Genomic DNA, 13,646 nt, shown 5'->3' on the forward strand with positions numbered 1-13,646 from the left:
ATGAACATCTGGAAGAAAGCTTGTTAAATTTTAAGATGACACAAATGGGAAAGATAACTAATATTCTAGAGCGCTGAAGTACTATGATCCTCTAAAATGCGACTCCCACCCCACCCCCACTAATGATTTCATTGGACCTAGGAGTGGGCAAGAAATAAATACACCATTTATTCTTAAAAATTAAATGTTGATCTTTATAGCAAAGAAAAGATCTGTACAAGTTCATAAAATAAAACAGTTTCATTAGGAACAGACAGCAACATCAATAAATAATAATAATAATAATAATACACATCCCCAATAAAATTTGACCACATCTTTAAAGGGAAGGATGATCTTGCTTACATCATTCCTGAAATCTGGGTTTCATTTTCATTTTGAAGGTAGCCACTTTCATTCATCAGTGTCAGAAAACGAAACAAAACAATGAAGAGTGTTTCCTTGTCTTAAACCAAATTCTCTTAAACTACTCTTAAACTGCTACAACTTGCAAAACACTGGCAGGTTTAAACTGATTTAACTTTCTCTTTCCCGAGGCAGCCATATCAAGACAGCCCTCGCCCCTGATTCCCTCTACTGAGTATGTCAGGTCATATGGTCAGAGTTTGGCATAGAAGCTTTGTGCCCTCTTGTCAGCCCTGCGGAGTAGTCCAGATGAGAAGTACACCCAGAAGCACTACCTCTAACCTTATTGTAAGGTTACATTAACAGAATCTTGCAAGTCTGAAAGCACATCTCCCCCACCCCTTGCCATGACAGTCCAAGAAACTAGGAAGGGTCCCTTCTGAAATGTTTGCCACACCCCCATTCCTTCTGCGGACTCAGCTGCTGCTTGTCTGACCATTGGCTAGTCTGCAGCTCTTCCTCCTGCCTCCCAACGTCATTCCCACATACCATTGCACCTCTAGGCATGACTATATTTCTTTTGAAAGGCAAACGCAATGTGCTAAAAGACAAAATAATAATTAAAAAACCACTCAGGCTCCATACAGGCCTCTGGAATCATATTGTTGCTTTTCATTCAGCATCCATTAAGATGGTTAAACCTGCTCAGAAAGGAAGTTATCTCTGGTGTCCCTTTATCCATTGTTTCATAACACTCCTAGGGGTCAAAACCTACATTTTGAGAAACAGTGCTTTAGAAGATAGAAACAAAATTGCAAATGTTCTTGATAAGTTAGAGAAATGAGGTTATACTAAATTTAATAGAGACAAATGCAAAGTTCTTCATGTAGGAAAAAGAAATAAAATACACAGGTAGAACATAAGAGTTACTAGCTTGATTTTAGTGAAGAAAATATTACAGTTGTTCATAAGGTGAATATGAGTTGGCAGTGTGACTTGGTTGCTAAAAGGGTGAATACAATTTTAGGCTGATGTCATGAGCACTGATGGTGAGCAGGAGGGGGCCCCTATCCAGGGGGGAAAATGCATACGTAGTAGTGAGGAGTTGAGCAGCCATTCAAAGAGACACTGAAGAGACCCGCCTTGACTTTTGGGGTTTATCTGTCTGGATTTTCCCACGCTTCTTCAGTTGTTAGGATTTTCTGTCTCAAGTAGCAGTGATAAAACACTAGAGACCTATTCCTCGTCTCAGCGTGGTTCCTGACTGTTAGGACAGCTACATTAATCAAAGTATAGTATCAAAACCATGGGTTGTGTGTGTGGAGGGCAATAGCCACCCATCTGCGGAGATTCCAGAGATAAAATGGACAATGGATGCCAGGATTATAGCAACATTCAAATCTTTATTAAGCAGCAGAAGCAACATACTTACACAGGGGAGATCTCATCCCAATCAGCCATGACAGACAGTGGTGGGAGAGGTACTTTGCCATGATGTGTCAGTAACTATGGGTTCTTTAGCACTCAGGTCTATGTAAGTGCCAGCTTCCCCTCCCATCTGGCACCAGAAAATGGTGCCAGGGTGATTGATCATGAGATTGACATTTGTGCATTCATAGTAAAAGCATGTGTGTGGGAACAAGGGCACTTCCTGCTCCCCAAGCTGCTTGCAGTAGATAAATTGATGGAAACAGGAAGCTAGTTACATGATCAGGGAGAGCAAAGGGTTAATTACACTGACAGCAGGAATGGAAAGGCTATTAGCATTGAAAAGGGGAGCCCACAGGTGCCTTATTTCCTCAGCCTGGCAGCCCAGGAGGCAGCGGGGCTTTCTTGGAAGAAGTAGCAGGAAGAGACTAGCTTGACTAGTAAAGAAATTCAAGTTCTGGTCAGCCTTGCAGAATAATTTTTACAACATCATGGGAAGTAATTGTTCCATTATATTCAGTACAGACTCCATTTTGAGTAGTGTGCAATTCTGGGCATCCCATTTTAAACAAGTTTCAGAGACATCAAACAAGTGGAAAGAAGCTCTTAACAAAAGGAGATTGTAGGAAACGGGCATCTTTATCCCTGAGACAAGAAGACATGGAGGTGATACAATAGCATTTTCTAAGAACCTGAAGGAGTGTCACTCAGAAAAAGACCCAGATCTGGAAGATCAAGACTCAGTTCAACACATGGAATAATGGATTTAGATTATATGAAGACAGTAAGAGCTATCTGATAGTTGAACCAATGACCCAGAGAGGTGAGTTTTCCGCCTTCATTGAATGTGTTCAAAAGCTAGACAGCCATTTATCTGGATACTTCAATTTTGGATTCCTGCACTGAACAAGAGGCTGGAGTTGATTATTTAACTGACCCCTCTCAATTCTATCATCCTGTGTTATTCTGTGCCAGTTCTTTGCATCTGGATGAAATGACAAACGATTTGTGTTTGGAACCCTCATTTTAAAAAAAAGATGTTTAAAGCAACTTGAGGGAACAAAGTATAATCTGATCAGGTTGCAGAGCTTCAAGGACAGCACATGCTTTGCATATAAAAAGTCCCAGATTCAGTATCGAATAAAGCCAAGTAGAGATGCAGGGCTGGGGTGGGGAATTCCTGCCTAAAACCCTAGAAAGCTGCTGCCAGTCACTAAGATATTGAACTTCAGTGGACCAGTGACCTGATTTAGGACAAAGGTGAGTATTAGGTATGTTCACCGCCTTGAGTTATTTATAAAAATAATAAAGGTGGGATGGATGGATGGATGGATGGATGGATGGATGGATGGATGGATGAATAATTGTAATGTGGGCAAAGCTCCCATTCTGCTCCAATAGTTCCCTGAGGTCTAATGCTAGATTTCTTGGCAGTCTGGTCCCTTGTAAATGTGTCACTACAAATCCCATCGCAGCACAGTCCTAACAGTGATCAATCACCACATTTCCTTTCGCTACCTGGCTATGTTACCTTTATGTCACTGGACTTGAATTCAACTCAAAATCCAGAAGAAGGAAGTAGCACATAAAGAATGAGAACGCTAAAGAAGCAGAAGGCCTTCAGCAATGTTCCTTGGACACAAGATTTTAGGGTATATTCAGTCTAGGAGAGAGAAGCTTACATATAGTTTATTTCCACTTTGACTTACCCCCCACTTTTTGGTTTATATAGATATGAAATAGCAAGAGACTGCCAGATCACCACTTTGCATTAACCCAGGAAAGACATGAGAAAGTAAGAGAGTCAAGAGTGCAGGATGAATCATTTATTATGATCTTGCACCTGTCAAAATATTGGACAGCTTCTTCCTGGAGCATGTAGTCCTTCCAAGTAAACTTCAACCACATCTAAAAGATGTATAGCCAAACTGGGATAATGTCAAAGGTGTGTACATGCCTTTGAGGAAGAAATATTTGAAAAGGAATTGATGACAACAGCTTGACTATAATTGCAGAAGATTAAAGGAACTCTTTCACAGGTTTCAGAAAAGGCAGGGAGATTGACAACTGTCAACATAGAGAGGCAACAAACAAAGAAAATGTGGTTGTTATATTCCTGTGGACATATGCTTCCTGCAGAAGCCCTCACCTCCTCCTCCTTGGTTACTGGAAGAAACAATTCCCTTTTTTCCTCTGCGGTTAGCTATCAACAGAACAACTTATCCACGTATTTCTCATTTGAGATGGTAGGCCTAATGATAACACTGCAAAACAGTAAGTGGAAAGAAGCTAGCAATATTCCATGTTCCTCCTCTCATTTGGAACATCGATAGTCCATCCAGCCAGATTTGATGGGCAGGATATAAAACGTTAGCCTACGTCCATATATCTCCAAAGCCCAAGCATCTCAGATGGTGTGAGGATAGAGCAATAGGAGGGTATATGATCCCAGCGTTCACCCTCCCAACTCTTGGGTGTTGGACAGTGCTCAAAAGGACAAGGAAGTCGTTTGGAGAGGATTCACAACCTGAATTATTGTAGTTTTGTATTTGGGCCTCCATACTGAGATGAACTTGGTAGCTAAAAATATTTTTTTAAACTGACCAAGTTTTTCTTTTTTACCTGTTGTTCTAGATTGCACCTATTTGCATAACCTCTTTTAGGGTGCTGGGTAAGTACTTAGCTAATGGTAAAAAGTCAAGATGGCCTGATCTGACCGCCACTGTTATGAATTCCACTGTAGCAGGGCTGGAGGGGGTTCAGGTGTTTCTGCTCCCTTTCTGCCTCATTTCATATACATTGGTCCCTCAGGTAACAGCAGGTCAGACAGGTTTAAGATGCTAGTCCTCCCATTCCTGCAAGCAGCCTGTCATCCTATTCCCACCATATGTCCCTCTGCCCACCACCATCTTGATGGGAACTACCTACTCTTGCTTCCCTTGCAAACTCTTCCCACATGCATTATCATCCTCCCAAGCCATACATACTTTCCCCCCACCTCCCATCTCCACCACAGTAATGCCCCCCCCCCAGCTGCTCCTGAACTTGTCACTCAGAGGCTTGGAAGTAAATCAATGCTATGAGATATCAGCCACCCATACCCCTCCACCCCATTCACTGTCTTTTCAAACCAAGTACCTCCCACACACCTTACCTTCTCACCCAACACAGTCTGGAGTAGCTCACAGATCACAGTGGGCCACTCCACCCCAGATCAAAACAGTCAGCAGCAAGAAAGTGGGGGAGAAATGAGAAGAAACTGGTGGTTGGGGATAATCCTGCAGGGGTAATATAGGAACAGTTGCCTCAGTAACACAAGGAGGGTAAAACTAAGGACACAGTCAAAGTATATCAATGATTGGCAGTACTTAGGAGTGGAATCTGGTCATAATAAGTGGGCCAGTGTAGGAAATTAATCTAGAGGAACCATCATTCTTCATCATCTGGAAGCATGAAGATGACAAATGGAGATGCTTTAGGCTTGCTACTCCTGAGGCTCAAGGGTGGAGAAAAAAGCCCTACTGCTTTGCTCTTCCAGAATCTTTGGGCTTGTTAGGAGAGCAAAGTTAAATTCCAAGAGGCCTTCTTGAAAACTAGAATAGATATCGTTGGCCGTTGAAGCCTCCATATACAGTACTTTCTCTGTTTCTATGCATGTAGGTATGCCTCCTTGCAAATATCTTTCTCTAGAGAATTGTGTTCAGTTTGAAATGCTAATATTTTTTGTTTTAGCAGAACCAATGTTTGTATCGATTCATTCTGTAATATAGTTCTTGATTTTTCTGTAAGCTTCTCATACCTATAATGGAAATATTTCTTATGAACTTGTATCTCTACCCTGCCTAAACATATATTTGGGTCAGATAAGATGGCTGATAATTAAATACCTTATATGAGGTCAACATAGAATAAACAAATGCAGTAAAAGTTATGCTACTGCAAATGGCTTTGAAGGTGTCAAAAGATATTAAAGTCCAGGCAAATACACACATACACACTAATGAATTTTGTCAAATAAAATGTCATCTCTCTATTAAGTAAAGTTTTTTGTCAATTTGTTGTGCCCAAATTTAAAACATTCTTATTCACTTCGATGTACATAATAACTTCAATAAATAAATATTCGTTATTCGACCATATTAACTAATTTGAAAAGCAGCATTTTAAATAAGTTTTTAGGTTGTTATTAACTTCCCCCTCCACAGGCAGCAGCTTAACAGTGGCCATAGATATCAGTTCATTTGCTAATAGTTTGCAAGATTGCTTTTGCGATATTTTATCTTCAATGAAAGAGTGGTTGTTGTTGTTTATTCGTTTAGTCGCTTCCGACTCTTCGTGACTTCATGGACCAGCCCACGCCAGAGCTTCCTGTCGGTCGTCAACACCCCCAGCTCCCCCAGGGACGAATCCATCACCTCTAGAATATCATCCATCCATCTTGCCCTTGGTCGGCCCCTCTTCCTTTTGCCTTCCACTCTCCCTAGCATCAGCATCTTCTCCAGGGTGTCCTGTCTTCTCATTGTGTGGCCAAAGTATTTCAGTTTTGCCTTTAATATCATTCCCTCAAGTGACCAGTCTGGCTTTATTTCCTGGAGTATGGACTGGTTTGATCTTCTTGCAGTCCAAGGCACTCTCAGAATTTTCCTCCAACACCACAGTTCAAAAGCATCGATCTTCCTTCGCTCAGCCTTCCTTATGGTCCAGCTCTCGCAGCCATATGTTACTATGGGGAACACCATTGCTTTAACTATGCGGGCCTTTGTTGTCAGTGTGATCTCTCTGCTCTTAACTATTTTATCGAGATTTGTCATTGCTCTTCTCCCAAGGATTAAGCGACTTCTGATTTTCTGACTGCAGTCAGCATCTGCAGTAATCTTTGCACCTAGGAATACAAAGTCTTTCACTGCTTCTATATTTTCTCCCTCTATTTGCCAGTTATCAATCAAGCTGGTTGCCATAATCTTGGTTTTTTTGAGGTTTAGCTGCAAGCCAGCTTTTGCACTTTCTTCTTTCACCTTCATCATAAGGCTCCTCAGTTTCTCTTCACTTTCAGCCATCAAAGTGGTATCATCTGCATATCTGAGATTGTTAATGTTTCTTCCAGCGATTTTAACCCGAGCCTTGGATTCCTCAAGCCCAGCTTGTCGCATGATGTGTTCTGCATACAAGTTGAATAGGTAGGGTGAGAGTATACAGCCCTGCCGTACTCCTTTCCCAATCTTAAACCAGTCCGTTGTTCTGTGGTGTGTTCTTACTGTTGCTACTTGGTCGTTATACAGATTCTTCAGGAGGCAGACAAGATGACTTGGTATCCCCATACCGCTAAGAACTTGCCACAATTTGTTATGGTCCACACAGTCAAAGGCTTTAGAATAGTCAATAAAACAGAAATGGATGTTTTTCTGAAACTCCCTGGCTTTTTCCATTATCCAGCAGATATTGGCAATTTGGTCCCTAGTTCCTCTGCCTTTTCTAAACCCAGCTTGTGCAACTGGCAATTCTCGCTCCATTAATTGCTGAAGTCTACCTTGCAGGATCTTGAGCATTACCTTACTGGCATGTGAAATGAGTGCCACTGTTCGATAGTTTGAACGTTCTTTAGTGTTTCCCTTTTTTGGTATGGGGTTATAAGCTGATTTTTTCCAATCTGATGGCCATTCCTGTGTTTTCCAAATTTGCTGGCATATAGCATGCATTACCTTGACAGCATCATCTTGCAAAATTTTGAACAGTTCAGCTGGGATGCCGTCATCTCCTGCTGCCTTGTTATTAGCAATGCTTCTTAAGGCCCATTCAACCTCACTCTTCAGGATGTCTGGCTCTAGCTCACTGACCACACCGTCAAAGCTATCCCCCATATTGTTATCCTTCCTATACAGGTCTTCCGTATATTCTTGCCACCTTTTCTTGATCTCTTCTTCTGTTAGGTCCTTGCCATCTTTGTTTTTGATCATACCCATTTTGGCCTGGAATTTACCTCCAATGTTTCTAATGTTCTGGAAGAGGTCTCTTGTCCTTCCTATTCTTTTGTCTTCTTCCACTTCCGCGCATTGCTTGTTTACAAATAATTCCTTATCTCTTCTGGCTAACCTCTGGAATTTTGCATTTAATTGGGCATATCTCCCCCTATCACTGTTGCCTTTTGCTTTCCTTCTTTCTTGGGCTACTTCTAGTGTCTCAGCAGACAGCCATTTTGCCTTCTTGGTTTTCTCTTTCTTTGGGATGTATTTTGTTGCCGCCTCCTGAACAATGCTGTGAACTTCTGTCCAGAGTTCTTCCGGGACCCTATCTACTAAGTCCGGTCCCTTAAATCTATTCTTCACCTCCACTGCATATTCCTTAGGAATATTAGTGAGCTCATATCTAGCTGATCTGTGGGTCTTCCCTAATCTCTTTAGTCTGATCCTAATTTGTGCAAGGAGAAGTTCGTGATCTGAACTACAGTCAGCTCCAGGTCTTGTTTTTACCGACTGTATAGATGTTCGCCACCTTTGGCTGCAAAGGATGTAGTCAATCTGATTTTGGTGTTGTCCATCTGGTGAAGTCCATGTATAAAGCCGTCTCTTAGGTTGTTGGAAGAGAGTGTTTGTTATGCAGAGTGAATTGTCTTGGCAAAATTCTATCAGCCTATGTCCTGCTTCGTTTTTTTCTCCCAGGCCATACTTACCTGTAATTCCAGGTGTCATTTGACTGCCCACCTTAGCATTCCAGTCTCCCGTGATGAAAATAACATCTCTTTTAGGCATGTTGTCCAGTAGGTGCTGCAGATCCTCATAGAACTGCTCTACTTCAGCTTCTTCAGCATCTGTGGTTGGGGCGTATATTTGGATCACTGTGATGTTAGATGGCTTGCCCTGAATTCAAATTGAGATCATGCTGTCGTTTTTTGGATTGTATCCAAGCACTGCTTTAGCCACTTTACTATTAATTATGAAGGCTACTCCATTTCTTCTGTGGTCCTCTTGTCCACAGTCGTAGATCTGGTGGTCATTTGATGTGAAGTGGCCCATTCCAGTCCATTTCAGTTCACTGACACCCAAAATGTCTATCTTTAATCTTGACATCTCACCAATAACCACATCCAATTTGCCCTGGCTCATAGATCTTACATTCCAGGTTCCAATGGTGTGTTGATCCTTAGAACATCGGATTCGCTGTTCACCACCAGCACCGTCGGCTGCTAGCCATCCTTTCGGCTTTGAGCTTGCTGCATCATCACGTCTGGGGCTAGTTGAACTCATCCTCTGTTCCTCCCCAGTAGCATTTTGACCGTCTTCCGACCTGGGGGTCTCACCTTCCGATGGTATACCGACATATCTCTGGTTGTAGTGTTCCATTTAGTTTTCACGGCAAGAATACTGGGGTGGGTTGCCATTACCTTCCCCAGGGATCGCATTTAGTCTGACCTCTCTGTCATGACCTTCCCGTCTTGGGTGGCCCTTCACGGTTTAGCTCATGGCATCATTGAGGTGCTCAAGCTCCAGCACCATGACAAGGTAACGATCCTTTGCTGAAGATGAAAGAGTGGACATCATTTTAAATCTCAGGGAAATATAAAATTGGAGAGGTTGATAATATTTTAAGGGGTGAAGCAAGCTGTTTTAAATGAAACAAAATTGTGATAAATGTGAAAGTTTCAAAAACTAATGCTAAACAGACACTAAATAACTAAAATGTGACAATAATTAATCTCTATTAGCAATTTCCAGATGATATGACTTTAAAATGTCAGTTAATTTCTCACTGTCATGAATAACATTCAGTAATGTGCACTAACATCAGTGAACTGGGTTCCCATACAAACTTAGCTGTGATTTAAGCATGGCTTGTTGAATAAATTAGTTGGTCAGGTTTGTGCCAACAAACCAAAGTAGTCACAATCTTTGAGCTGGGAAATCATGGCACTATACGTTGTGGAAAACTGGAGGAGGTTGAGAAGAGGATCTTTTAGGCAGCAACTTTTTAAAAACAAAAATCTGTAATAAGCAGTCAAGTTAGAAGAGCTGTCTAAGGTACTGAAGTAGCAATCTTTCCTCTGGATAGCATCATAGTATAGTTATTCGTCGAATATTTACAGGAAGTCCTCACTTAATGACCATTTGTTTAGTGATGGTTCAGACTTACGACAGTGCTGAAAAAACTGACTGACAACCAGTGCTCACACTTATGACTGTTGCAGCATCCCTGCGGTCACATGATCGTGATTTGGGTGCTTGGCAACAGGTTGGCTTTTATGACCATCATAGCATCCTGTGGTCACATGATCACCATTTTCGACCTTCCCAGCCAACTTCCGGCAAGCAAAATCAATGGGAAACTGCATGATTCACGTAAGAATCACATGATTCACTTAACGACTGTGGTGATTCACTTAATGACCACTGCAAAAAAGGTCATAAAATTGGGTCGTATTTGCTTAATGACCATGTTGCTTAGCAGCTGAAATTCTGATCTCAATTGTGGTCATTAAGCAAGGACTATCTGTACAATTTCAGAAAGGTCTGCTATGAAGGATTTTTCATGTATTGTATATCGTCCTTTCAGATAATACCAGTCCATAGCCCTAGATACAAATATTTCATGGCTGAAGTTACTGCTGGAGTAAACTACAGGTATTTGAGAAGTAAATACAAATACACTGGCATTAGCTTGGATTCAAAGAGCTGCTCGAACCATGCAGTCACCTTGCACTTTCTGCGTGATTGCTTTTCTTGAACAGCTGAACACTGCTGTGTCTTATTACAAACCGCCTTTTGTACTTTCTTTCTTTGCAGGTTCTTCAGATTCTAGACAATTTGCAAAATGTATCACACTGATAGTCTTTATATTCTGAGAATGAATATCACCAGTAAATGACAGGTTAAAATGATGTAGAGGGTAAAATGGCATAGACACATTATCCATACTTCTGCTTCTAAAACATTTGACATTTACTGTATGTGTCATTAAACCTAGTTCTATAGATCTATCTATCTATCTATAATGTTGTCATATCAAAACCCAATATGGGACAGATATATTCAAATAAAGGGAAGGTGACGTGCAGATATACTCACCCTCAAAAGCTTCCTCTCATTTTCTGGGGAGGAAAGGTGTCTGAAAAGTTTATCTGTGAATTATGTTCACATGATCCATTAGCTGTGCTCAGACAGCATGCTACACCCTGTCAAGAAAACAAGATTGCTCTGTTCAGATAACATGTTATGTCCAAATAAATCATATTACAGGTTAAGGTGCTGTCCTGATGCACATAGCATATTAGGACAGTGGCTGGTTTCCTATCACATGCTGACTCATAAACAATGCAACCCTGTCTTAGCTTATGCTAATGGTGTGTGCAAATACAAAAGTTATTTTATGGCGTCTCTAGATCACTGTTGCTCAACCTTGGGAACTTTAAGATGTGTGGACTTCAACTCCCAGAATTCTCCAGCCAGTCAAAGTCCACACATCTTAAAGTTCCCAAGGTTGAGCAACACTGCTCTGGATGCATCACCTTCCCTGCAAATGTACGAATCATTCCTCTTTTCTGTCATGAAACTTTCTAGAATAACTAGAAATGGAGTCTAGTTCCTACCACATTGGAGTGAGGGTAGAAAGCAGCAGAAAGAGAGCAATTTGGAGTCATATCTGACAAGTGGGGAAAGCATTGAGCACCTCATTCCTCATACTGTTTGTTGCTTTCCAATTATTCCCTTCCCAAGCTGCTTTCCTTTCCTTTTTTTAAAGGCTATTCTGGAAGTGCTACATGTGTGCATGAAACATTAATTTGGAAGACACAAGCAGCTGGGTTTCTCAAGAGAACACTAATATCAGCATGAGGATCCTCTGAAATTAAGGTGCTGATTAAAAAGGGCAAGTCCAGTATTTTCTTATTTTAAATAACATTACCTCATGGCTCTGGGTGTAGAAAGATCCCGCTAATGCCGTTATTGGATCTGTGTCAGCAGCAGATGCTAGTTGAACAATTTTTGACCTCAGGATGGGATGCCATATGTTCTGCTGGTCAAATGTTAAAGCAGATGCTCTAGATGGAGCATCATTGCAACCCATATTTGTAATTTGTAATGTCGCTGTTTCACACCGTCTGTTACTGTATTAACTGAACCCCTCACCAGGACTCTACAGCTAGTTTCCTGTTGATATTTTTTCAGCTGCCTAATCTATCTTCTGTAAAATGAATGGAGATTTTGAAATGCCATGTAACCTTAGTAAACAACATTACAAGTTTCTGCTTCTGCTGTTGAACTGGCTCCTATTCCATATTCAACTTTGGGTAACATATTTACCTGTTCGTTGCTCTGGTGCACTGTGCAATATCATAGAATCACCTAAAGCTTAATTAATATTTTTAAAAGATTATGTTCCTTACCTGAAAGCTCTCCAAGGGTGTGAGTAATTATTAAAACAAACCAACAATCTGTTGCTGTGAAATTCTTAAAGAGTGGAGACTGATGCATGAACAGGCAGCATCATTGATCCCTATTGCTTTTATATGCCAAACACCTAAACAGGTTTTCTGGAACGCTGACTTCATCATTATGCATAACATCTATAAATGTCTGCAAAGTGCTTTACTATTCTTTATCCCATGGATAAAATCCAGACCAGAAGGCACAAATAAATGATAGATAGATAGATAGTAGTAGGATAGATAGATAATAGATGAATAGATGGATGGATCAGCCAAGGGCATATTTACTGCAGTATGGGGGTCACTGAGTTCAGCTGGACTTATTTCAAGTAATTCTACATAGTGGTACAACTTTAACTACATAAACGGTCATACCATGAGCTCTATAGATGAGGAGGAATTTGAAATTAAATTTCCCTTATCCAAACCAGATCTAAAATATTTGTCTCCTGACCTATCCGGTATATCCTATGCACAGAAGGTGCAAAGGTGAATGGGCAGGTGCAGAGGTGCAGTCATTGTTCCCCTCTCTGTCTCTTTCTACTCCTCTCTAGTTCTGCATTCTTTCCCATGCATGTCCTGACACATGCTTGATTGGTTTTCTACCCCATCACCTTATCTCTGTTTATGCCTGCTCATTTTATCCAGGAATGCCCAGTACTGGCAAGGCCTCATGGCATCCCTAGCTCCCACTGACCAATCAGGCCTGGCTTGGGGACTCCAACCAATCAGCATTTGCATTCTGTGCTGTTAGGTCTTGGCAGTGGGTTCTCTAATGGAGATAATTGTGTTTTCAGTCAATATTTCTCTTCCATTTTTTTCATGGAGGACTTTTTGGAGCTTTCACAATACACCTGTTCTCCATTTACCCCATTAAGCATGTTGTGGGGGTCAGGGCCATAAAGAGAGTTAATTTAGTAATCACCTTAAGCATGTTGTGCAAACCGAGCTACTTAACAATTAGAAATGCAGGTTAGATTCAGATTACAGACACTGGAGTTACCTAAGAATATTGGGACAGAAGAGATTGACTTCAGAATGAGTTTAGGAAATGACTGGTCTGTAGTGGAATAACAAGATTGTATTGGCAAAAAATGCAAACTCTACTTCACGAATAATTTTGATGTGGCCTGGATACTACAAAAAATTCACACAGTTTATACAAAGTACTCCAGTGATTCTGGGGCATGCTCTAGTTATCTTTCTGAGAAGCATTGGTTTTGACTGAAGGATTTTGACTGAATGTTAGGGGGAAAAAAACTTTCCTAAAAGTAAGAACTGTGGAACTAATGATCCATTGGGATTCCCTTCATTGGATATATTCAGGTAGAGATTAGACAGACATTTGCTTGGGATGTTTTAATTTGGATACTTGCACTAAGCAGGGGCTGGAACCAGGGGCCTAAATGGCCCTCTAGTAAAACTACTGCCTCATTGGTAAATACAGCTATCAGCCACA

At 41.0% G+C, this 13,646-nt stretch overlaps 1 long non-coding RNA gene across 2 annotated transcripts; it reads right to left on the minus strand.

Moving 5' to 3' along the window:
• Positions 1-301: 301 nt before the first annotated feature.
• Positions 302-11,162, minus strand: LOC134489331 (uncharacterized). Of its 2 annotated transcripts, XR_010067101.1 has the most exons (4): positions 10,458-11,162; positions 4,928-5,051; positions 3,305-4,037; positions 302-1,116 (listed from the first exon to the last, which is right to left on the minus strand). It is a non-coding gene; the product is annotated as an uncharacterized LOC134489331 (long non-coding RNA). The 2 variants fall into 2 exon arrangements; XR_010067100.1 differs by lacking the exon at positions 302-1,116 and having other exon boundaries at positions 3,154-4,037.
• Positions 11,163-13,646: the final 2,484 nt, after the last annotated feature.

This window comes from Candoia aspera, chromosome 2, assembly GCF_035149785.1.
Source record: "Candoia aspera isolate rCanAsp1 chromosome 2, rCanAsp1.hap2, whole genome shotgun sequence".
In the NCBI taxonomy this organism is placed as follows: Eukaryota; Metazoa; Chordata; class Lepidosauria; order Squamata; family Boidae; genus Candoia; species Candoia aspera.